The sequence below is a fragment of the Macaca nemestrina genome, chromosome 8, assembly GCF_043159975.1.
Source record: "Macaca nemestrina isolate mMacNem1 chromosome 8, mMacNem.hap1, whole genome shotgun sequence".
In the NCBI taxonomy this organism is placed as follows: domain Eukaryota; kingdom Metazoa; phylum Chordata; class Mammalia; order Primates; family Cercopithecidae; genus Macaca; species Macaca nemestrina.
In genome coordinates this window covers 112,512,339-112,534,723 of record NC_092132.1, presented here as the reverse complement: position 1 = coordinate 112,534,723, position 22,385 = coordinate 112,512,339, and the positions used below count along the sequence as shown (strand labels likewise).

At 43.0% G+C, this 22,385-nt stretch overlaps 1 long non-coding RNA gene and 1 pseudogene across 3 annotated transcripts in view; one reads left to right on the top strand and one right to left on the bottom strand.

Annotated features, from left to right (window-relative positions):
• Positions 1–22,385, top strand: part of LOC139355856 (uncharacterized) — an 89,317-nt gene that overhangs the window by 17,257 nt on the left and 49,675 nt on the right. The window lies entirely within an intron of this gene.
• On the bottom strand, positions 10,439–11,739 carry LOC105476531 (pre-mRNA-splicing regulator WTAP-like; annotated as a pseudogene).

Here is a 22,385-nt window from a genome sequence, read left to right as displayed (position 1 = left end):
GACTGAAGAGGTCCTTTGGTTTGTAATCAGTCTACTACCACATAACAACTGATTCCTGGAAGTGATACCATACGGGGACTCAGGACTGGTGGCTGCTGCTGGCATGCTAGGCCAAAGCAATGGCTATGAGCCCATGATACCCAAGGCTGGCTTTGGTGAAGGGAAGTTCACGTTGATGAGGTTTTGCACAGCTCCTAACTTGCCACCACTGCCACTTTATTCATGAGTCATTGAGCAAGCACTAAAGTGGTGAGAGAAGGAGGCAGCTGGCTCCAGTCATCTTGCCAACCTGGTTATTAGGAGGCTTCTTCTTAGCATAGGGCTGTTGGTGAACATCTATCTGGGCACAGAGAGTTGCATACTACTGGCCAGTTCTGAGAGGTCTGTCCTCAAACCTCCTCCCCTAAGCAGCTACCCTCCAAATCAAGGTCATTCCAAGTCACTGATCATCCAGTCCAGCCACCAGCCTTTACTTGTGAACTGAGGTAGGTTCTCAATTCAGGCTATTCTCTTCTTGATGAGCTGGACAAGGAGATGCGCTGCTTAATGTTCTATCTGGCTGGAGGATTTTTCTGTTTCACTGTCCTTCAGGACAACAACTTCTTCTTCTTCTTCTTCTTCTTCTTCTTCTTCTTCTTCTTCTTCTTCTTCTTCTTCTTCTTCTTCTTCTTCTTCTTCTCCTTCTCCTTCTCCTTCTCCTTCTTCTTCTTCTCCTCCTCCTCCTCCTACTCTTCTTCTTCTTCTTCTTTTTTTGAGATGGAGTTTTGCTCTTGTTGCCCAGGCTGGAGTGCAATGGTGCCATCTCCAAACACTGCAACCTCCACCTCCTGGGTTGAAGCAATTCTCCTGTCTCAGCCTCCAAAGTAGCTGGGATTACAGGCACACAGCACCACGCCTGGCTAATTTTGTATTTTTAATAGAGACAAGGTTTCACCATGTTGGCCAGGCTGGTCTCCAACTCCTGACCTCAGGTGATTCGCCTGCCTCAGCCTCCCAAAGTGCTGGGATTACAGGCATAAGCCACCACACCCAGCCCCAGGACAACTTGTAAGACTACAGCACCACAAATTCCGCTGGTAAGTCAGGCTCAAAATAGTTTTTCCTCATTCAGTTGGATTTAGTGAAGAATTCTCCATAAGGACATAGTAGTGCCCACAGTTAAGTGGGGGCCAGAGTGCACCATAAGTAGACATACTGCAAATATCTTCCATCTGTTCTTTTTTTTTTTTTTTTTTTTTTTTTTTTTGGTGGAGGGAAGATGGAGTCTCACTCTGTTGCCCAGGCTGGAGTACAGTGACATGATCTCAGCTCACTGCAAACTCCACCTCCCAGGTTCAAGTAATTCTCCTGCCACAGCCTCCCAAGTAGCTGGGATTACAGGCAGGCACCACCAAGCCTAGCTAATTTTTATATTTTTAGTAGAGACAGGATATCACCATGTTGGCCAAGCTGGTCTCAAACTCCTGACCCCAGGTGATCTGTCTGCCTTGGCCTTGCAAAGTGTTGGTAATACAAGCATGAGCCACCGCACGGAGACTTTGATCCATCTGTTCTTGAAGCAGCCATCTTCCAGGACCTGTTCTGGCCTAGTCCTCGTTACATGTATCTGTTCCTTTGGAAGATGTAGCACCAGTGAGCAGTAGCAATATAGTGGCTGATTGGATCAGCTGACACCTGGTCCACGTAAAGCAGCTCAGCTTACCTGGTGCCTTGGTGTCTAATGGCTAGATGTTCAACTTCTACCAAAGACCAGTGGCAAGGCAAGAGCTGTTTCTCAAAAAACTGCTGACCTGATTTAAGAAGCTATGGCATTTCCTGTGAGCTCCCATATTACGTGTTGCTAGAGTTCCACAGTGTGTCCTGATCTACCCAAGATGCACTGATGAAGGAAGGCCAGGGGTGGAGGTCATTGGCAGCACACACTTCATCTTCATCCTGGCTTAGCTGGAGACCTCCCTGTAACACAGAATGATTTCAGCACACAAGGTTCTTCATGACCTGGCATTGTCTGCCTTTAGAGATTCACCTCCTGCACTTGGTCACATTCACCCCTCCTCTAACCAGACAGAACTACTTGAGCACTTAAAAATGGATTGTAAGGGGATCATTGCAATTCCTCGAGGAAAAAATTGTTTTAAATTAGTCTGCCCTTTTTTCTTCCCTGGCAGTCTAAGGATTGACCACCGTCATGAACGACACAGTAACTATCTGAATTAGAAAGTTCGTGACCGGCCAAGCATGGTGGCTCCCACCTGTAATCCCAGCTACTCAGGAGGCTGAGGCAGGAGAATCACTTGAACCTGAGAGGCCAGAGAGCCAAGATTGCACCACTGCACTCCAGCCTGGGTGACAGAGCAAGACTGCATCCCACCCCCCTGCAAAAAAAGGAAGTTCATGATGAACCAACTACTTCAGAGGAAATAAATGGTCATTGATGTCCTTCACCCAGGAAGGCAACAGTACCTAACACAGATATTCAGGGCTGGGTGTGGTGGCTCATGCCTATAATCCCAGCACTTTGGGAGGCTGAGGTGGGTGGATCACTTGAGATCAGGAGTTCCAAACAGCCTGGCCAACATGGCGGAACCCCGTCTCTACTAAAGATGCAACAATTAGTCAGGTGTTGTGGCAGGCACCTATAATCCCAGGTGCTCGGGAGGCTGAGGCATGAGAATCACTTGAACCCAGGAGGTGGAGGTTTCAGTGAGCCGAGATCACACCACTGCACTCTAGCCTGGACAACAGAGGAAGACCCTGTCTCAAAAACAAAAACAAAAACAAAAACGAAAAACAAAAAACCCACACACACATATACACACCCCTGTACACACTCATGTTGATAAATAAAACATTACTAGTACCTTTAATGTTCTCCCTCCAGCTGCATTTCCCTCCATTTCCCCCTCCCCAACTTTCAGGTAATCACTATCCTGTGTTGATAATTTCTTGCTTTTCTTTAGTTTTCCATCTTAATTTGTATTCCTAAATAATAGGTTGTTTATTTTTTAAAAGTGCATAACAAATAAAAACCCAGTTCTGTAGAGAAAGAGCTGCTGTTATGTGCGGGTCAGTGGGTAAGATCATGAGTGAGGTGGGCTATCACAGGGCTTAGCATGGCTGGGCCATCAGGCTTAGCTGGAGCGTATATAGACTTGGTGGTGGATACATGACAGAAATGTGTGAGAGTGAGTTGCTTTGTATTTTATGCCCCCTTTTCTTTTCTTTAAGATACAGGATCTTGTTCTGTCATCCAGGCTGGAGTGCAGTGGCCCAACCACAGCTCACTGTAGCCTTGAACTTCTGGGCTCAACCAATCCTCCTGCCTCAGCCTCCTAAGTAGCTGAAACTACAAATGTGTGCCACCATACTCAGCTAAGTTTGTTTTCTTAATATTTTGTAGACATGCGGCCTTGCTATGTTGCCCAGGCTGGTCTCAAACTCCAGGCCTCACGTAATCTTCGTGCCTCAGCCTCTTAAAGTGTGTATTTTATGCTTCTATGCTTATGACCTACTTCTTTTTTTTTTTTTGAGACAGAGTCTCCCTCTGTTACCCTGGCTGGAGTCCAGTGGCATAACCTTGGCTCACTGCAATCTGCACCTCTTGGTTTCAAGCAATTCTCCTGCCTCAGCCTCCTATGTAGCTGGAATTACAGGCACACGCCACCACCACGCCCAGCTAATTTTTGTATTTTCAGTAGAGACAGGGTTTCACCACATTGGCCAGGCTAGTCTTGAACTCCTGACCTCATGATTCACCTGCCTCGGCCTCCCAAAGTGCTGAGGTTACAGGTGTGAGCACTGCACCCGGCCGCTTATAACCTACTTCTAGTGCTCATGAGTAAATCAAAACAGACTACTTCTGTGGGGTGAAGTTAAAAGTCTTCAGTTGATTTAGGCAGCAGGACATAGAAAGAAGAGCAGAAATTCATTAGCATATGGCTTTAAGCCAAGCCACGTTAGATAAGAATCAGTGCCAGGCTGTGGTGGCTCATGCCTGTAATCTCAGCACTTTGGAGGCCAAGGCGAGGGGCGGGGGGTGGGGTGGATCGCGAGGTCAGGAGACCATCCTGGCCAACACAGTGAAACCCCATCTCTACTAAAAATAAAACAAATTAGCCGGGCGTGATGGCGAGCTACTTGGGAGGCTGAGGCAGGAGAATCGCTTGAATCTGGGAGGCGGAGGTTGCAGTGAGCCAAGATTGTGCCACTGTACTCCAGCCCAGGTGACAGTGGGAAACTCCATCTAAAAAAAAAAAAAAAAAAGAATCAGTGCCAGGCTCACTCTGTCCTCAAGTTGAAAAGATGACTCACCTGGGCGCAGTGGCTCACGCCTGTAATCCCAACCCTTTGGGAGGCTGAGGTGGGCAGATCACCTGAGGTCAGGAGTTCAAGATGAGCCTGAGCAACATGGAGAAACCCCGCCTCTACTAAAAAGATATGAAATTAGCTGGGCGTGGTTATGTATGCATGCCTGTAATCTCAGCTACTTGGGAGGCTGAGGCAGGAAAATCACTTGAACCCTGGAGGCGGAAGTTGCGGTGAGCCGAGGTTGCACCATTGCACTCCAGCCTAGGCAACAAGAGTGAAACTCCATCTCAAAAAAAAAAAAAAAAGAAAAGAAAAGATGGTTCAATAGCAACAGGGATCTTGGAAATTATAACCTTCAATATGTTGACAGTTTGAATGTGCTAAACATGTTGCCCTGTACATCTGCTGTGTAACTATGGTCCTAGAACCTCTTTTCATTGTCCTGCTTGTATTTCCTTTGCCCTTCTTCTGTCTAGAATCTTCTTTTTACTGATATATGTCCTGGTTCTTGACTAAGTTTTGTTTGTTGGTTGGTTTGTTTGAGAGCATCTTGAATCAAGAGTAGATGGGAGGCAAATTTGGGGGAGAGATTTTTGAAAATCTGAAAATGTTTGTCATCTATCTATATCTCTCTATATATGTGTGTGTATGTGCGTATGTGTATATATATATATATATATTTTTTTTTTTTTTTTTTGAGACAGGGTCTTGCTCTGTCATCCAGGCTGTAATGCAGTGGCACAATCACAGCTCACTGCAGCCTCGACCTACCAGGCTCAAGCAATCTTTCTGCCTCTGGTTCCTGAATAGCTGAGACTACAGGCATGCACTGCCATGCCCAGCTAATTTTTAAGATTATTTTTTGTAGCAACAGGGTCTTACCATGTTGCCCAGGCTGTTCTTGAACTCCTGGGCTCAAGCAATCCTCCTGCCTCAGCCTCCCAAAGTGCTGGGATTATAAAGCATGAGCTACCACACCCAGCTCTAATCTATCTTCATACATGAATGATAACTGAGCTGGGTATAAAAATAAAATTATATATGAAAATTTTTTTTTTTTTTTGAGACAGAGTGTTGCTCTGTTGCCCAGGTTGGAGTGTAGTGACGCGATCTTGGCTCAATGCAGCCTCCGCCTCCTGGGATTTAAGTGATTCTCCTGCCTCAGCCCCCTGAGTAGCTGGAACTATGGGCATGTGCCACCACACCCAGCTAACTTTTGTATTTTTAATAGAGATGGAGTTTTGCCATGTTGGCCAGTCTGAAATCAGGAGTTTTCCTGATTTCAGGTGATGCACCTGCCTTGGCCTCCCAAAGTGCTGGGATTACTGGTGTGAGCCACCACACCTGACCTGAAAATAATTTTCCTTAGTCTCTGTAGTCCTTTTGCTTCTAGAGTTTCTAAGGAGAAATCCAAAACCATTCAGATTCCACTCTGTCTCTAGAGGCTTGTAGAGTTTTCTCTGTTCCAAATGTTCTGAAAATTCACAGTGATGTATCTTGGTGTAAGTCTTTTAATCTATTGTGTCAGACACTCAATGGGGCTTTCAATCTGACAATTTGTTATTCGTCCTGATAAGTTTTCTTTAATTATTTCATTGCTGATATCTGCTTCTCATTTTCCCTTTTTCTGGATCTCCTATTGTTTGGGTTTTGGATCCACCAGATAGATAATCTTATTTTATCCCCTTTTCTCTTTTTTTTTTTTTTTTTTTTTTTGAGGTGGAGTCTCGCTCTGTCGCCCAGGCCGGAGTGCAGTGACCGGATCTCGGCTCACTGCAAGCTCCGCCTCCTGGGTTCACGCCATTCTCCTGCCTCAGCCTCCTGAGTAGCTGGGACTACAGGCGCCTGCCACCACGCCTGGCTATTTTTTTTTTTTTTTTTTTTTTTTTGTAGTTTTTTAGTAGAGACGGGGTTTCACCGTGTTAGCCACGATGGTCTCGATTTCCTGACCTCGTGATCCGCCCCTCTCGGCCTCCCAAAGTGCTGGGATTACAGGCTTGAGCCACCGCGCCTGGCCCCTTTTCTCTTTAATTTTCTATCTCTTTGTCTTTTTTCTCTACTTTTGGGGTACTCCTAAAAATTTATTTTTCTAATTTTTTATGGATTTCTTCATTTTTACTAACATTTAAAAAATTTCTAAGAGCTATTTTCTATTCTCTGAACGTTCCTTTTAATAGAAGAGGATCTTCTTGTTTCATGAATGTAACGCCTTATCTCTCAGAGAATATTAATGATAGTTTCCGCCCCCCAGTTTTCCCCTTGCATAATCTCTAATTCTCTAAGTGGGGCTTTTTCTGTTTGCTTTGGTATCTATCTTGCCTTGCTGCTGTCTGTTTATGCTTAAGTGTGGAGTACTAAAGAGGTGATTGGAAGATCTGACCATGTGGGTGAGGCATAGAGTGCTATAGGAGTCATTTTCAGTGGGCTGTTGGGGAGAGAATCCCCCAGTTAAGTAACATTAAGTCCTTCCTCTTGAGCTGCTCAAACTCCGTAGAGAGGGATATTATTCTGTAAGGTAAGGATCTGGCCATAGGGCTTTTGATAGCCAACGGGTAGAGGCAGAAATGATGTGGTGTTCTCTGCATTCAGCATTCAGTATGCATATTGTCTCTCTTTAAAAAAAAAAAAAAAAACAAAAAAAAACCCTTTTTATTTTAAAGTAACTTCAAATTTAGATAAAAGTTGCAAGAAAAGTCCTGAGAATGCCCATATATTCTTTATCCCAGATTTACCAATTTTTAGCATTTTGCTACATTTAATATTTTGCCCCCAACACACACACACAAATTAATATTTATTTTTTCTGAACCATTTGGGAGTAGAGATTGCTACATAATGTCCATTAACCTCTTCATACTTCAATGTATATTTCCTGAGAACAAATATATTCTCACAAACTGTTTCTTAATCTTCTGGCTTTTGAATATGTTACCTATACCCTCAAATGTGGGTGGCATCCGCCAATCCAGAGACTTTCTGTTTTATCTTCTCTAGAGGATAAACCTAATTTATTGATCATATGTTGATGAGAAACTGTTGCCCAGTGGTGTACAACTGGGGAGGAAGATCTAGATATTTCACTTTCACATACAGCTTTACCCAGTCCTCCTTATTTTAAACATTCCCTTAATCCCAAATTCCAGAGGTACCTAGTGCTGACAATTTTCCTTTTTTTCAAGATTCTTCAGTGTAATTTTAACTACTTGTGAGCTTCCTTTACTACAGTCTTGAGAATCCAGCTCCCTGAAGTCTTCAAAGTCGGAACCACATGAACATCTGCTTTCTAGTTGTCAAAGTTTTTGCCTCCATTCCTATTCTCTTCACTATTGTTACATCTTTTAAAAAGTATTGTTTTGGCCAGGAATGCTGACTCATGCCTGTCATCCCAGCATTCTGAGAGGCCGAGGTGGGAGGATCACTTGAAGCCAAGAGTTCAAGACCAGCCTGGGCAACATAATGAGACCCCATTTCTACAAAAAAATTAAAAATAAATAGCCAGGTATGGTGATGCACACCTGTAGTCCCACTACTTGGCAGACTGAGGCAGGAGGATCGCTCGAGCCCAGGAGTTCAAGGCTGCAGTGAGTTATGATTGCGCCGCAGTACCCTAGCCTCAGCAACAAAGTGAGACCTTGTCTCAAAAAACAACAGAAAAAAGCATATTCTTATTCTTGTTTTAGTAAAAGTTCAGAAGGGAACAAAATGGGATGCATGTGCTTAATCTACTGTATTAATCCCTTGTCTTGGTCTAACTGTATTTCTACCACTTTACCAAGTTCTTAGCAACTACCCACTCTCCCAGTCACGTAGGATAGAGGCTGAGCCTCTCTATGAGAAACAGAAGGGTCCGGAAAGAGGGCTTCTTCTGTCCTTTGGCATGTTAGAAAAGGAGTCAGGCCAAGACGGTGATCCTGGCAGAAGGCGTTAATTACTATATTTTCTTTTTTTCTTTTTTTTTTTTTTTTTTTGAGATGGACTCTTGCTCTGTCACCCAGGCTGGAGTACAGTGACAAGATCTCAGCTCACTGCATCCTCCACCTCCCAGGTTCAAGTGATTCTCCTACCTCAGCCTCCCGAGTAGCTGGGATTACAGGCGCGTGCCACCACGCCCAGCTAATTTTTGTATTTTTAGTAGAGACAGGGTTTCACCATGTTGCCAGGATGGTCTTGATCTCTTGACCTCATGATCCGCCCACCTTGGCTTCCCGAAGTGCTGGGATTACAGGCGTGAGCCACCACGCCTGGCCAATTACTGTGTTTTCTTGATACTATGATGCACTTTGGGAGGATTTGTAAATTCATTGTGGTGGTCTTTTTTTCATTTTCTTCTTTTTTCTTTCTTTCCCCCCTCTCTCCCTCCTTTCCTTCTTTTTTTCTCAGAAAGCTGAAAGTGTTAAATAAATGATGTATCTTAAAATTGTTAGATTCTTTAAATCTGATTTCCAATATCAGTAACTTCCCTCAAAGAATGTTATGTCACAACAAAATGACGGGGTGAATCCTATTCCCTACTTTAAAGAGAGAGAGAAAAATAAAAGAATGTTTAAGTATATAGCCAATGGTCCACAAGGCTAGCAACTGATCCATGATTAAAATAGCTCAAGGTCATAAAAGTAGTCAGGTATAAAATCCCAGAAAAACATGATTATCAGCCATACACATTGACAAATCATCCTCATCCATGACTCTAGAAAGTTTATTATTATTATTATCATTATTATTATTATTTGAGACAGAGTCTTGCTCTGTCACCCAGGCTGGAGTACAGTGGCGCCATCTCGGCTCACTGCAACCTCTGCCTCCCGGGTTCAAGCAATTCTGCTGCCTCAGCCTCCTGAGTAGCTGGGATTACAGGCGCCTACCACCATGCCCAGCTAATTTTTGTATTTTTAGTAGAGACGGGGTTTCACCATCTTGGCCAGGCTGGTCTCGAACTCCTGACCTCATGATCCAGCTGCCTTGGCCTCCCAAAGTACTGGGATTACAGGCATGAGCCACTGCACCCGGCCTAGAAAATTTTTTGAAAGGCAGACCCAAGCATGCACTTTTAAATTTAATGTAATTTAACTTGCAGGAAAAATCCTAGAAATGCAGAGAATTTAACAAACATCTATTGACCCTCCATCCAGAATTAATATTTATTTTTTAAATTCAATAGGCAGATTTTAACAAGATATCCTTAATAGGGAAAATTCATCAAAAACATAACATTGAGTGAAATAAGTAAGTCGCAGGAAAAAAAAAAAAACCATTACAATAAGATCCATTTATACAAAGTTCAAAACAGGCAGAGTTGAACAGTGTATTGTTTAGGGAAATACATGTTGGGGATCAAGACCAGGAAGAGAAGCAAAGGAATGGTTATCACAAAAGTCAGGAGCGGAGGGGGAAGGAAGGGATGATTTGGGGCAGAGAGAGGGGGATACTACTCTATTTCGTAGCCTGATGGATGGAACATGGGTGTTTATATTATTGTTATCCCCAAAAATGAACATATATATTTTTAAATACTCATGTGTTTGTTACATTTTATAGTTTAAAAAAAATCACTTGAATAAATCTAAAATCCTACACCATAGTCCAAAAAAAGCCAAACCAGAATAGCCTTATCCACCAGATATGGGGTCGTAAAGAGGTGAATCAGGTGATGGAGGCTCCATTTGGAGAAGATTTTCTCTGTGCGGTCTGATTTTCTCTGTGCAGTCAGCTAGGGTCAAGGCCAGAAACCATGCAGAGCCCACGGAACTGCCCTTTTCTTGGAAGTAAGGCAAACAAGGAGAGTTGGGGGAACTTAGCCCATACAATGTGAGAAACCCTCTTTGATCTTCAGGTACCTGCATCTTTCACTGTGCCACATGAGATCATAACGACAGAAGTCATACCTATTGGGCCAGGTGTGGTGGCTCAGGCCTGTAATCCCAGCTACTCTGGAGGCTGAGGCAGGAGAATCGCTTAAACCCGGGAGGCGGAGGTTTCGGTCAGCCCAGATGGAGCCACTGCACTCCAGCCTGGGTGACAGAGTAAGACTCCATCTCAAAAGGAAAAAAAAAAAAAAAGACTTAATACCTATTAACCCCTTGTCATATTTGTGTAAAAATTTTTTGTGTGTGTTTGTTTATTTCAAGGCACATTTAATTTAATATCAAGAGTGCAATACAAAAGGGCCAAATACAATGAAGGAACACATTCCCCCATTAACACCAACGACAATGCTCTTTTAAACATGTGCCTGTTGAATGGAATGGGGATTTCATAAAATTCACTAAAAAAATAATGCAGTGAGTCTCATCACAGCTAATATCCTTATACAATCTAGTTGTGACATGAATGTTTATAATGCTTCAAACAGTTTCAACCTGAAGTTTCATACCACACCTTCATGTTTGTACAGTCCTCAGTAAGATAATCTACAGTTTTTGCAACCATTCAAAGAACAAACCATTGAATAAAACCACATTGATTAAGGCTCAAGCAAGTAATATAGAGCCCCAAACTAAATGGTTAAATATATGCGCTCCTTATACTGACATCTATTATTTGATTCTCTCGTGACTATTAAAAGTTGGTTCTCAGCAAATAAACCCTTTAAGGGCAAAATTCACCTCATTTGAGTTTTGACCGAGAAGTTCAACAGCAATAATGAAGTCCAGTCTTATTGGCAAAACTGATACACAGTGTCTCTAAGTCACTATGCTCAAGGTTAAGAGCGATGCATATTCCATTTTTACATTTTACTGGAATTTTACATGTTCAATTCATGATTTAAAATCTCTAGGTTTTCATTCCTTCAAACAGTCTGAAGACACAGTGTGCCACAGACTTAAGACTTCTGTTTCTCCCTCTATATTCTTCAAACAGAAGCATTTCTCAAGTGTCTACATGTTCTAGAAGGGGAATTTTTCAGAGGTGGCCACTTCTTCGGAATAGTCTGACGCCATCAGGCCTCTGTCAGGCGTAAAATTCCAGGCACTCAGTTCATTTTGGGCTTGTTCCAGTTTATCTTTAGTCTATTCCAGTTCACCTTTCATTTTTAGGAAAACCAAGTTTGATCGCTGGGTCTACCATTGTTGATCTCAGCTGGGCAAGGCTCAGCTGCTGGACTTGCTTGAGGTACTGGATTTGAGTAGTACACTCTTGCATCTGTTGTTCCTTGGTTGTTAGTCGCATTACCAGGATGTTTTCCCCGCGTGCAGACCCTGCTGTTGTTGCTTTAGTTTTTCTTCAGACTCTGTTAGGCTAGTTACATCATTAGAGTTAAGCTCTGTGTACTTGCCCTCCAAAGCTTGTACATATGCTTCATATTGTTTCCATCTTAGAATTAACTCATCTCTTGCCATAACTTTGAAGTCTGTTTCACTCAGTCGAACTTTCTTGGGAAGAGGTTCTTCTTGAATCATTGGTCATCTTGAATCAGAAGAGTCGCCTTTCAGGCGTGGTCGCAGTCACTCGCCCGCCGCAGGGTCCCGCCAAGAAAGGAAAGGTGAAGGGAGGGAGGCCGCCGGCTTAGCCCGATCAGGGCCTGGAGGAGCACTGGAGCAGCTGCTCCCGAGTAACACGCCCCGTCCTTTCCCAGGAGCCTGGCGCGAGCTCCGCGGGCGCGGGAGCTCAGCAAGCACGGTAAGGGAAGCGCTGTGTGTTTGTTGGTTTGTTTGTTTGTTTTTTTGTTTTAAATAAAAGAGGAAACTCTTTAAAGTTGGACTCAGGCTTTTTGAGGCCTTCCCCTGTCACTTAGGCTGGACTACAGTGGTGTGATCATAGCTAGCTGCAGCTCACCCCTGGGCTCAAGGGATCCTCCTGCCTCAGCCTCTGGAGTAGCTGGAACCAGAGGTGTACACCACCACACCTAGCTAATTTTTAAAGTTTTTGTTTGTTTGTTTTTTGTTTTTTGTTTTTTATTGAGACAGCGTCTCGCTCTGTCGCCCAGGTTGGAGTGCAATGGTGCGATCTCAGCTCACCACAAACTCCGCCTCCTGGTTTCAAGCGATTCTCCTGCCTCAGCCTCCCAAGTAGCTGTGATTACGTGACGCCCGCCACCAGACTTGGCTAATTTTTGTATTTTTAGTAGAGATGAGGGTTTCACAATGTTGGCCAGGCTGGTCGAAAACTCCTGCCTCGTGATCCCCCCCAACCCCGCACCTCGACCTCCCAAAGTGCTGGGATTACAGGCATGAGCCACCATGCCGGGCCAATTTTTAAAGTTTTACAGAGACAGGGTCTTGCTATGTTTCCCAGACTGGTCTCAAACTCCTGGACTCAAGCAATCCTCCCCCTCAGCCTCCCTAAATGCTGGGAATACAGATGTGAGCCTCCACACCTGGCCCCCATAGATTTATATTATAAATCCTTTTTATTTTGTAATTACTTCAAACATGTGGGAAAGTTACAAGAATAATTTAGAGAAAATTTTGTGTATCTTTTATCCAAAGATTTTTTTGAAGTTTATCTGTTTGTCATAATTCTCTCTGTGTATACGTGTGTGTGTATGTATATTATATTTGGTTACATGTTTTATATTGTTTTATGTACATATATACACATAAGTTTATGTGTGTATATAGTAAGATATAATAATTTGATGTAAACATGTATATATTCCTTTTGTGTTGATTTTTACTCTCTCCATGGTAGAGTAGATTGCAGACATCATGCCTCTGACTTTAGGGTTTCTTCTTTATAACAAAGATATTGGCCAGGCACAGTGGCTCACTCCTATAATCCCACCGTTTTGGGAGCTGAGACAGGAGGATCGCTTGAGGCTTGGAGTTCAAGAGCCTGGGCAACATAGGACACCCCAGCTCTACAAAAAATAAAAATTAGCCAGGTGTGGTGGTGCACACCTGTCATCCTAGCTACTTGGGAGGCTGATATGGGAGGATCACTTGTGCCCAGGAGCTCACGTTATCTCCAGTGAGCAGTGAGCCAAGATTGAGCCACTGAACTCCAGCCTGGGTAACAGAGTGAGACCCCTGTCTCAAAAAAGAAGAGAAAAAAACAAGATATTTTTTTACCTAACCATAGTACAGTTATGAAGTTCAGAAAATTTGACATTGACACAATACTTTAATCTCATCTATAGTCTACATTCTAATTTTGTTAATTGTCCCAAATATATCCTTTAAGACATTTTTCTCTCTAGGATCCAGTCCAGGATCACATGTGGCGTGTCCCTAATCTGGCAAATTTCCCCAACCATTGTTTGTCCTTCATGATACTGGCATTTTTGAAGGATACAGACCATTTATGTCACAGAAAAGTTTGCAGTTTCTTTTCTGTTTCCTCTGGAGGTATGTGACTTCTACTTGCCCCTCATTGATGAAGTTATTTTTTTAAGAAACAACCTTCTGAGTTATAAGTCACATACCATAAAATTGACTCATTTAAAACCTACAGCTCAATGCTTTTTACTAAGTTCACAGGGTTGTGCAGCTATCACCCCGATATAACTTTAGAATATTTTCATTCTCCCTAAAAAAAAAAACCATGCCTATCAGCTATTACTCCCTATCTCCCTTTTACCCCTCCAACCCACACACCCGGCTCTTAACAAGCATTCATCTAACTTTACCTCTCTAGATTTGCCTATTCTGGACATTTCACATAAATTGCATCATACAGAATACAATGTGTGTTTTTTGTGACTCAGTTCTTTCACTTAGCATAATGGTTTCAAAGTTCATTTGTATTGTAGCATGTAGCAGGTATCAGTACTTTATTTCTTTTTTCTTTCCTTCTTTCTTTCTTTCTTTTGGAGACGGGATCTCACTCTGTTGCCCAGGCTGGAGTACAGTGGTGCAATCACAGCTCACTGCAGCCTCGACCTCTTGGGCTTACATAATCCTCCCACTTCAGCCTTCCAAGTAGCTGTACCACCACACCTGGCTAATTTTTTAATTTTTTGAAAAGATTGGTCCTCACCATGTTGCCCAGGCTGGACTTGAACTCCTGGGCTCAAGTGATCCTCCCACCCCAGCCTCCTAAAGTCCTGGGATTACTGGCATGAGCTACTGGACCCAGGCAGTATTTTTTTTTGTTTTTGCAGCTGAATAATATTCCACTGTATGGTTATACCACATTTTATTTAGCCATCAACACATGTTGATGGACATTTATGTTGTTCCCAGTTTGGGGCAATCATGAATAATGCTGCTACAGACATTCATCTGAATACAAGTTTATATGTGGATGTATGTTTTCATTTCTCTTGGGTATATACCTAGGAGTGAAATTGTTGGGTTATGTGTAACTCTATGTTTAAATTTTTAAGGAATTACCAAATTGTTTTTCAAAGAGTCTACGCTATTTTACACTCCCAGCAACAAGCTCTGAGGATTGCTATTTCTCCACATCCTTAAAACGTGTTCATATTTTTGATTATAGTCATCCTAGTGGGTGTAAAGCAGACTCTTGTTGTAGTGTTGATTTCACTAATGATTAGTGAGGCCGAGCATCTTTTCATGTGCTCATTTACCATTAGGTATCTTCTTTAGAGAAAAGTCTAATCAAATCATTTGCCCATTTTAAATTGGGTTGTCTTTTTATTGCTGAGATTTTTTTTTCTTCTTCTTTTTTTGAGACAGAGTCTTGCTCTGTCACCCAGGCTGGAGTGCAATGGCACGATCTCGGCTCACTGCAACCTCCGCCTCCCGGGTTCAAGCGATTCTACCGCCTCAGCCTCCCGAGTAGCTGGGATTACAGGCGCCCACCACCATGCCCAGCTAATTTTTGTATTTTTAGTAGAGACGGGGTTTCACCATCTTGGCCAGGCTGGTCTCAAACTGCTGACTTCGTGATCTGCCCGCCCCAGCCTCCCAAAGTTCTGGGATTACAGGTGTGAGCCACCATGCCCGGCATCTTTTTGCTTTCTTGATGGAATCATTTGCAACACAAGTTTTTAATTCTCATGAAGTCCAAATTATTTTTTTCTTGTATTGCTTGTGTTTTCGAAGTCATAGGTAAGAAACCATTGCCCAACTGAAGGTCATGACGATTTATTCCTGTTTTCTTATAACAGTGTTTTTTTGTTTGTTTGTTTTTTGAGACAGAGTCTTGCTCTGTCGCCCAGGCTGGAGTGCAGTGGCGTGATCTCAACTCACTGCAACCTCCTTCTCCTGGGTTCAAGTGATTCTCCTGCCTCAGCCCCCCAAGTAGCTGGGACTACAGGTGCACGCCACCACGCCTAGCTTATTTTTTTGTAATTTTAGTAGAGACGGGGTTTCACCATATTGGTCAGGCTGGTCTCAAAGTTTTGACCTCAGGTGATCCACCAGCCTCGGCCTCCCAAAGTACTGGGATTACAGGCATGAGCCACTATACCCAGCCTCTTATAACAGTTTTATAGTAAGCTCTCATTTAGGTCTTTGATCCATTTTGAGTTATGTCTTGTGTACAGTGTGAAATAGAGATCTAGCTTCATTCTTTTGCATGAGGATACCTAGTTTTTCTAGTACAATTTGTTGAATACACTATTATTTCCCTGTTAAATAGTTTTGAGACCATTTTCCAAAATCAATTTACCAGAAATGTAAAGGTTTATTTCTGTTTCATAGATCTACATGCCTGCCTGTGTGCCAATACCTCACCATCTTGATTATTGAAGCCTTATAACACATGTTGAATTTGTAAATTGTGTCTTATTTTTCTTTCTTTCTCTTTCTTTCTCTCTCCTTCCTTCTTCCCTCCATCCCTCCCCCTCCCTCCCTCCCTCCCCCTTCCCTCCCTCCCTCCCTCCCTCCCTCCCTCCCTCCCTCCCTTCCTTCCTTCCTTCCTTCCTTCCTTCCTTCCTTCCTTCCTTCCTTCCTTCCTTCCTTCCTTCCTTCTTTTGTAAAGACACAGCTGGCCTCAAACTCTTAGTCTCAAGCAGTCCCCCAGGCTCAGCCTCCCAAATAGCTGAGACTATAGCTGTGAACCGTGCCTGGCTCCTTTGTTCTTTTTACAAGTGGTCTTGGCTCTTCTGGGTCCCTTGAATTCCATGAGAATTTTAGGGTCAGTTTGTACATTTCTGCAAAAAAGCCAGCTGGAATTTTTCGATGTAGAGATTGCACTGAATCTGTAGACCACTTTGGGGAGTATTGCCATCTTAACAATATTAAATTTTCCCATCCATGAACATGTGAGGTCTTCTCATTTATTGTGACCTTCCTTCCTTCCTTCCTTCCTTCCTTCCTTCCTTCCTTCCTTCCTTCCTTCTTCCTTCCTTCCTTCCTTCCTTCCTTCCTTCCTTCCTTCCTTCCTTCCTTTCTTTCTTTCTTTCTTTCTTTCTTTCTTTCTTTCTTTCTTTCTTTCTTTCTTCTTTCTTTCTTTCTTTCTTTCTTTCTTTCTTTTTTCAAGACAGTCTCACTCTGTCGCCCAGGCTGGAGTGCAGTGGCGTGATCTCAGCTCACAGCAACCTCTCTCTCCCAGGTTCAAGTGATTCTCCTGCCTCAGCCTCCCAAGTAGCTGGGATTACAGGTGCCCGCCACCACACCAGGGCTAATTTTTTTGTACTTTTAGTAGAGATGGGGTTTCACCATGTTGGCCAGGCTGGTCTCAAACTCCTGACCTCAAGTGATCCGCCCACCTTGGCCTCCTGAAATGCTGGGATACAGACACAAGCCACACACCCAGCCTATTGAGATCTTATTAAATTTCTTTCAACATTTTATAGTTCTGCATGTACAAGTCTTACACCTCTGTTGTTAAATTTATACCTAAGGATTTTATTCTTTTTAATGCCATTATAAACGGAATTGACTTCTTTTTTTTTTTTTTTTGACGGAGTCTTGCTCTGTCACTAGGCCAGAGTGCAGTGGCCGATCTTGGCTCACTGCAACCTCCGCCTCCTGGGTTCAAACAATTCTCCTGCCTCAGCCTCTCAAATAGCTGGATTACAGGCGCGTGCCACCATGCCCGGCTAATTTTTGTATTTTTAGTAGAGATGGGATTTCACCATGTTGGCCAGGATGGTCTTGATCTCTTGACCTCATGATGCACCCGCCTCGGCTTCCCAAAGTGCTGGGATTACAGGCATGAGCCACCAAGCCCAGCCGGAACTGACTTCTTAATTTCATATTTAGAATGTTAATCGCTAATGTATAAAAATAGTTGATTTTTGTTATTGATCTTGTATCCTGCAAACTTGCTGAACTTGGTTATTAGGGCTAATGATTTTCGTGGACTCCTTAGAATTTTCTCTATACGAGACCATGTCATCTGTAAATAGAAATAGTTTTACTTTTCTTTTCCAAGTTAGATACATTTTATTTCCTTGTCTTGCCTAATTTGCATGGCTAGAACCTCCAGTACAATGTTAAAGAGAAGTGGCTAGAGCGGACATCCTTGTCTTCTTGCCAGTCTTAGGGGAAAACATTTGGTCTTTTACCACTGGGGTTTGTTGTTGTTGTTGTTGTTGTTTGTTTTTTGTTTTTTGTTTTTTGAGACGAAGACTTGCTCTTGTCTCCCAGGCTGGAGTGCAATAGTGCAATCTCGGCTCACTGCAACCTCCACCTCCCAGGCTCAAGCGATTGTCCTGCCTCAGCCTCCCAAGTAGCTGGAATTACAGGCGCCTGCCACCACGCCTGGCTAAGTTTTGTATTTTTAGTAGAGATGGAGTTTCACCATGTTGGCCAGGCTGATCTCAAATTCCTGACCTGTGATCTGCCTGCCTCGGCCTCCCAAAGTCCTGGGATTACAGGCGTGAGCCACTGCACCTGGCTGTTTTTGTTTTCTGAGACTCAGTCTTACTCTGTCACCCAGGCTGGAGAGCAGTGGTGCAATCTTGGCTCACTGCAACCTCCACCTCCCAAGTTCAAGCAATTCTCTTGCTTCAGCCTCCCGAGTAGCAGTAGCTGGGATTAGAGGTACATGCCACCATGCCTGGCTAATTTTTGTATTTTTAATAGAGACAGGGTTTCACCAGGTTGGCCAGGCTGGTCTCAAACTCCTGACCTCAGGTAATCCACCCGCCTTGGCCTCCCAATGTGCTGAGATTACAACCATGAGCCACTGCGCCTGGCCACCATTGGGTTTTTATAGCTTTCTTCTATCCATTATCAGGTTGAGGAAGACTTTTCTATCCTTTTTTTTTAAGCATTTTTATCATGAAAAGGTGTCAGATTTTGTCACTTGCTTTGTCTGCATTTATTGAAATGATCAAGTGGTTTTTGCCCTTGATTCTATTAATTTGTAATATTCCAATAATTGACTCTTAGATCTTAAATCAACCTAGCATTCCCAGGATAGTTCCCACGTGGTCATGATGTATAATCCTTTTTATATGTTTCTGCGTTTAGCTTGCTAGTGTTTTGTTGAGGATTTTTACATCTATATTCATAACCGCTATTGGTCTGCAGGGTTTTTTTCCTTGTATATCTTCATCTGGTTTTGGAATCAGAGTAGTACTGTTCTCATTGAATGAACTGGGAAGCTACTTCCTCTTCTGCTTTTTGGAATTGTTTATAAATAATTGGTATGATTCTTATTTAAGTGTTTGGTAGAATTCACCAGTGCGGTCGCCTGTGCCCGAGTTTTTCTTTGCGGGAAGTTTTAAAGTTACTAATTCAATTTTTTAACTTGTTATAGGCCTATTCAGATCTTCTGGTTTTTCTTGATTCAGTTTTTGTACTTTGTGTCTTTCTAGAAATGTGTCCATTTCATCCAAATTGTCTAATTTGTTGACATACAGTTGTTCATGGTATTCCCTTTTAATCCTTTGTTTCTCCTGTCGGTTGGAATGATGTCCCCTTTTTCAGTTCTAATTTTAGTAGTTTGAGGCTGGGCACAGTGACTCACACCTGTAATCCCAGCACTTTGGGAGGCCGATGCAGGCAGATCACCTGAGGTCAGGAGTTTGATACCAGCCTGGCCGACATGGTGGAATCCCATCTCTACTGAAAATACAAAAATTAGCCGGTAATTTAGCCAACTGCGTCTGTAATCCCAGCTAATCAGAAGGCTGAGGCAGGAGAATGGCTTGAATCTGGGAGGTGGAGGTTGCAGTAAGCCAAGATCGTGCCATTGCACTCCAGCCCGGGCGACAAGAGTAAAACTCCGTCTCAAAAAAGATAAAAAATAAAAATAAATTTAAAATTTTTTTTAAAAATTAGGAGTTTAAGTTTTCTGTCTCTTTTTAATTCCTTGGTCTAACTGAAGGCTTATCAATTTTGCTGATCTTTTGAAGAGAAACAACTTTTGGTTTCGTTTATTTTTTTTCTTTTCTTTTCTCCTTCCTTCTTTCCTTCCTTCCTTCCTTCCTTCCTTCCTTCCTTCCTTCCTTCCTTCCTTCTTTCTTTTTTTTTTTGTTTGAGATGGAGTTTCACTTTTGTTGCCAAGCTGCTAGAGTGCAGTGGCGTGATCTTGGCTCACTGCAAACTCTACCTTCCGGGTTCAAGCGATTCTTCTGCCTCAGCCCCCCGAGTAGCTAGGATTACAGGCGCGCACCACCATACCCAGCTAATTTTTTGTATTTTTAGTAGGAACGGGGTTTCACTATGTTAGCTAGGCTGGTCTCAAACTCCTGACCTCAGGTGATCCCACGTGCCTCAGCCTCCCGAAGGGCTGGGATTACAGGTGTGAGCCACCTTGCCTGGCCTCTTTCTTTTTTTTTAAGACAGTGTCTCACTTTGTCACCCAGGCTGAACTACAGAGGTGCGATCTCCACTCACTGCAGGCTCTACCTCCTGGGTTCAAGCAATCCTCCCACCCCAGCCTCCCAAATAGCTGGGACTACAGGTATGTGCCACCAAGCCCAGCTAATTTTTTTAGAAATTGGATCTCACCACGTTACCCAGGCTGTATTTTCTGTTATTTTTCTTTCCTCTATTTCATTTATTCCCACTCTAGCCTTCATTTTCTCCTTCTTTCTTCTTGCTTTGGGTTTAGTTTGTTCTCCCCCCCCCCACCCCAGGTTATTAAGCTGGAAAGTGATGTTATTGATTTAAGATCATTCTTTTTCTTTTCAAAAAATTAAAATTAAAAATAAATAAATACATAAATACAAGTTTCCATTTGCTTTTACATCTAGTGCTGGAGATCATAAGGCACCTCATCTTGGGAGTAAATTTTTTTTCTGAGACAATGCAATCATTTGAGTGTTTTTTTTTTTTTTTTTTTTTTGATTGTCTTGCTCTGTTACCCAGGCTGGAGTGCAGTGGTATGATCTCAGCTCACTGCAACCTCTGCCTCCTGGGTTCAAGTGATTCTTGTGGCTTAGCCTCCCAAGTAGCTGAGATTACTGGTGTGTGCCACCATGCCTGGCTAATTTTTTTATTTTTATTTTTAGTAGACACAGGGTCTCAAACTCCTGACCTCAAGTGATCCACCCGCCCTGGCCACCCAAAGTGCTGGGATTACAGGTGTGAGTTACCTGCTCAGGGCCTCGAGTGGTGCTTCTTAATTAACCCCTTATTACCCTGGAATAAGGATGTAGCGTGACCATTTTTAAATGATTGGATAAAGGCTGCCATTCCCAATACTCCTTGCTATGCTGTGAAGTGAAAAGGAAATTTTGCTTATGGTCCCAATTTCTCCAGGGCATTACAGGATTGAGACTCTCATGCACACATTCCTCCTGTCTTGAGGTACAATGTTATTAGATTATTCCAGGCCTGCCTGGGGGTCCTCTATCAGGAAAAGATCTCAAGTGTCTACAGGCAGTTGCTTGTTATGAGGGAATGGGAATCTGAACCAAAACCCAGACTGGATGATGAGGGTAGCAGGGTAAACAGGAACGTTGTCATGCCACGCCTCCTGATGCAGGCATCCAGGCCATGCGGGAGAGTGTGACTAGAAGAGGCAGGGTGCCTGGAGAAGAAATAAAGAGCCTGTACCTGAGGAACCCCAGGGTAGGGAGTGGGCTCTGTAGCAATGGAAATGGGGATCACTAGTGGACTGATCAGGGTCTCCAGTTCTCTCTCCGGTAAGGTAGATTACTTTGAATACTACAGGGATGTGACTTTGTGTGTGTGACTGAACTGGTGAAGCTGGTCATTCCAGTTGCACTGTCTTGGTTGGTTTTTTGTTTCTTTTTAATGTGGCTACTTTAATTGATTTACTTTTCTACCATGTGGCACACCCAGAAAAAAGATTAACTTCTCAAGGTAAGATAGAATTGTGAAAGGAATTCTGCTTATTTTTTCTTATAGATGTTAGCAATCAGATAGGGTCTGCCTGGATAGATCTCCATATTTAACAACTCCGGAAACAACTCTTTATAAAATCAAAAGACCATCTGATGAATAAAGAACACAGGTTGCCAGCAATAAGGCTAACCAGAGGGTCTACAAAAGATCTAAAAATCCCACCAAAATCTTAAAATCGCTCATTTAAATAAATGGATGCATCTGAAGAATGCAGGTGGAATTTCTTTGATGCCAGGAGCAAAGCAGCACAGAAGTCCATGGAGGGCAGGGAGTAACACTGAAGTTGCTGCATAGCGACCCACAGCCTCTGCCCTGTGGCAGCAGTACCAGCAGACCTCCGAAATACTGTGGGTTCAGTTCCAAATTACCTCAATCAACCAAATTATCACAATACAACAAGTCACAAAAAATTATTTTGGTTTCCCAGTCCATATAAATGCTATGTTTACACTATAATGTAGTCTATTGAGTGTGCAATAGCATTATGTCTAAAAAAATACATAGTTTATTTATTTTATTTATTTATTTATTTTAAGACAAAGTCTCACTCTGTCGCCCAGGCTGGAGTGCAATGGCACAATCTCGGCTCACTGCAACCTCTGCCTCCCAGGTACAAACGATTCTCCTGCCTCAGCATCTCGAGTAGCTGGGATTACAGGCGCCCACCACCAGTCCCGGCTAATTTTTGTATTTTTAGTAGAGATGGGGTTTCACTGTGTTGGCCAGGCTGGTCTCAAACTCCTGACCTCAGGTGATCTGCCCACCTCAGCATCCCAAAGTGCTGGGAATACAAGTGTGAGCCACTGCACCCGGCCCATACTTTAATTTAAAAATACTTTATTGCTTAAAAATGTGACAATCATCTGAGCTTTCAGTGGGTTGTAATGATTTTGCTGGTGGAGGGTCTGCTGGCTGATCGTGGTGATGGGTACTTAAGGTTGAGGGGGCTGTGGCAATTTCTTA